Source organism: Pteronotus mesoamericanus, unplaced genomic scaffold (genome assembly GCF_021234165.1).
Source record: "Pteronotus mesoamericanus isolate MK-2021 breed Mesoamerican mustached bat unplaced genomic scaffold, CSHL_Meso_final contig_20, whole genome shotgun sequence".
Lineage (NCBI taxonomy): Eukaryota > Metazoa > Chordata > Mammalia > Chiroptera > Mormoopidae > Pteronotus > Pteronotus mesoamericanus.
Window position 1 is genome coordinate 16709770 of NW_026555085.1, and position 3521 is coordinate 16713290.

The following is a 3521-nucleotide window of genomic DNA, read 5'->3' on the forward strand; positions in this document are numbered from 1 at the left end:
CAAAGCAAGTGTGGTGACCCAGCAGCTCTGACATGGGATTGGAAGATGAGTCAGAGAGGGAAGCACCAAACCTGAGCTCTTCTAACACAGTGAGAAATCACCCTTCGAGCTGCTTAAGGAATGCTTGTGAATTGATTATCTTAAGCTCTATACTTATCTTCAGCTTCAAGATCCCCAGTGCACTGGGGGGAAAGCAGGACATTCGTACTGTGCTGAGCAGAATTCACTTTGAAGTTGAGGTCACAAAACCGCCAGCCCTGGCACTGTCCCTTCAGTTTAACTCTACTGAGGGCAAGGCATCGCTGATAATTGGACACATTAATCCTTTGGTGACAGCATGATGTTACTTAACATCCAGCCCGTCTCCCAGTGTGCTATTCAGAGAGAATGAGCTCATTCTCTGATTACAGAGGAATTCAAGATGAACATGCTCTTACATTTTAAATGAAATCCTGCTGTTTTTTTTCCTTAGAAATTAACTTAAAATGATAGAATAATTGTTTATTTGACAGAGGAAATGCTTCTGAACCTTGCTGGAGGGACATCAGACAAGGATTTCATCATCAAGATGGAGCAGGGAAAGCGGCCATGACTGAGCCAGGAAGCTGCTTTTGGCAGCTGAGAGACGTTGATCAAGACACATACCCTCTGGGGGCAAATGGTAGGATTTGTGGGCATCATCTCATTCTGCAGTGAAGACTAGGAAGGTGGGAGACTGTGAAAACCTTTTAAAGGTCACTTATAGTTTTTTTTTTACTGTATTTTTATTGTTGACACTAGTACAGTTGTCCCCGTTTCCCCCTCACCCGCCCTTTGCCCACCCCCACGCAGCCCCGACCCTCACTGTTGTCCGCGTCCCTGGGTCACGCACCTGTGTTCTTTGGCCAATGCCTTCACCCTCTCTCATCCAGTCCCCGCTTCTCCCTCCCTTTTATAAACTGAGCCACATTCACTTCAGGCCAAAAGGAGCTTATTTATGGAATGGGATTTGAAAAAAGCGAGAGATGGTTTCTGAACTCTGTGAAACCCCATTAGTTTATCATCAATGATTCTAAAACACCATTCAGAGGCATTTGTGGGTTTCAGGCATTCTCTTCAGTAATGCTCTTTTAAAGTTCAAATAGTGCTGGGGGAGAAGACATGTAAAACTGCAGTCAACTTTTGTCCACTTAACTTAAAAATCTTACATTTCCCTCGCTTACCATCTTCAGTTGGCACCTACCACATAGGATTTTCTTGGTGCGTGTGTGTATGTATGTGTGAAATAGAGGATACATAGGAAAATCCCAGAACTTTTCCACTTTACAACTTAATATCTAATTAATGCATATATAACTTTAATATAAGGCACACGCATAGTAACCTATTCCTTGAAAAAAGTAAAGGAATATTTCAGAAAGGAAAAGCTTTATTATTATATCTACTTATTAATTTAAAAACTACATTTCATAAATATTTATTGAGCCCTATGTGCCAGGCCCTGTGCTAATCACATATGAAAAAAAATAGGCATAGTCTATTTCTTCATGGAACTTACGGTCCAGATCGGGGACAGAAACTAAATGCATAAGACCATCGCTGCATCCATAGTTACAATGCATGTGTCAACCCCAGCTAAAGAAAACAGACTGCTATAAATAGGGGTAATAAGGTGGCCTTAGCTGGACTGGGATGTTGGGAAAGGCCTGTCCTTCAAATGGACATGTAAGCAAAGATGCAGTATTGAGGAGGAGTTAGCTGAACAAAGTCAGGAAGGGCAGAGCCCACAGTACCTGCTAAAGCTTAGAGGAGAAGAGAAAACAAAAAAAGACAAATGGAACTCCCTTGACACACTGGAAACTGGAACTTTGGCCAGTGGAAAATAAAAACCAGGGCGATTAGAACAAGATGAAGTAGGAACTCGCAAGGACAGGGAGGATGCCGGGGAGGCAAGTACAGATAGGGTGAGGGGTGAGCCATGTGTAGTGGAATAATGTGGGGAATGATAAAAAGGAAGGACTTTTCCCTTTATGACAGCTGAGGTGAAAGCACTGAGTAACCAAGAGCCTAAAAATAGAAATTACGTTCTTATGAGTTTATCGTGAGGGGTTGAGTAAAGTCCCTACCAAGTGTCTTGGAGTATAGCAGCTGCTCATCGAATCTTAGCTCTCTTTTCCCCTGCTCATTTCCCTCACGCCCTTTCACACTCTCTTCCTATCATTTTTCTTTCTGGAGAAAGGAAGAAGTGTAGCTGGATGGCTTACTGGGCATCAGGGGTTGTTGGACAGCTAGAGGGAAAGATGTATACAAAATGGGAGTGGGAGGCTCCAAAGGCAAGTTGATCGTATCCCTGTGGCCTTGGGAGGCAGTTTGTGCAGTGGTTAAGACCAGGGGATTTGGAGTGTGGAACTGAACTCTGTTTCCTGTGAGCCGTGGGATCATGCGTGATCAACTAAGCCTCCTCTGCAAATTGATGTGAGTATCTATATCAATACTGTTACTATAAGAACAAATACGCAAAGATAATGTATGTGGTACCTAGCACAGTACCCAGCACATGGTATGGTAGCTATTTACAGCTTTGCTGGGAATTGATTCTCCCTAATGGATACCATGTTTCTTCTTGTTCATGAACTTGGTATGCTTTTCCTTTGTGGATTCTTCTCAATGCACCTCAGGAGACTCTTGTCCTAGCCTTATGGCTTCTAAGGGGCAATACCTCAGCAATTAAATTTGGAGGAAGAGAGAGAAAGGAAGAAGGAAGAAAGAGAAAGTTTACTTCATAGAAATTGTTTAATATCTCTGTTTCAAAATTGCAGGGGTTTTATTCAAATGTATCTTTTAAATATTTTTTTTTAACTTTATGAGACTGACACACTACCTACTGCACTAATGAGTCACCTAATTCTTTTTTAACTTTAGAGCAGTTTTAGATTTATAGAAAAATTGCGAGGCTAAAACAAAGATTTCCCATAGTTCCTCTATTATTAACCACCTTCTAAGGTATATTTGTTATACTTGATGAACCAACATGGATACATAATTATTAACTAAAATCTGTATTTGTTCCTATTTCATTAGTTTTTACTGAATGCCTTTTTTCTTTTCTGGAGTCCCATCTGGCATAGCACATTGTATTCATTCTCAGGTCTCCTTCGGCTCCTCGTGACTGTGACAGTTTCTCATTTTCCTTTTTTTTGATACGCTTGACACTTTTGATGACTACACTTCAGATATTTTGAAGAATGTTCCTCAACTGGGATTTGTCTGCTCTTTTTCTCATGATGGCACTGGGGTTATATGTTCTGGGGAAGAACACTACAGAAGTAAAGTATCATTTTCATCATATCATATCAAGAGTACGTATTATCAGCATGATGTCACTCTTGATATTGAGGACAGCAAGTACCCAAATGAGGGTACTGCAAGAGAATTGGCACTCAGTCAGCATCTAACTGATCCACTTTACTTTATATTTTATTTAATACTGACGATGATTTTAAGAGGTATGTTTTAATCATCACCTTTTTATAGGTGATAGA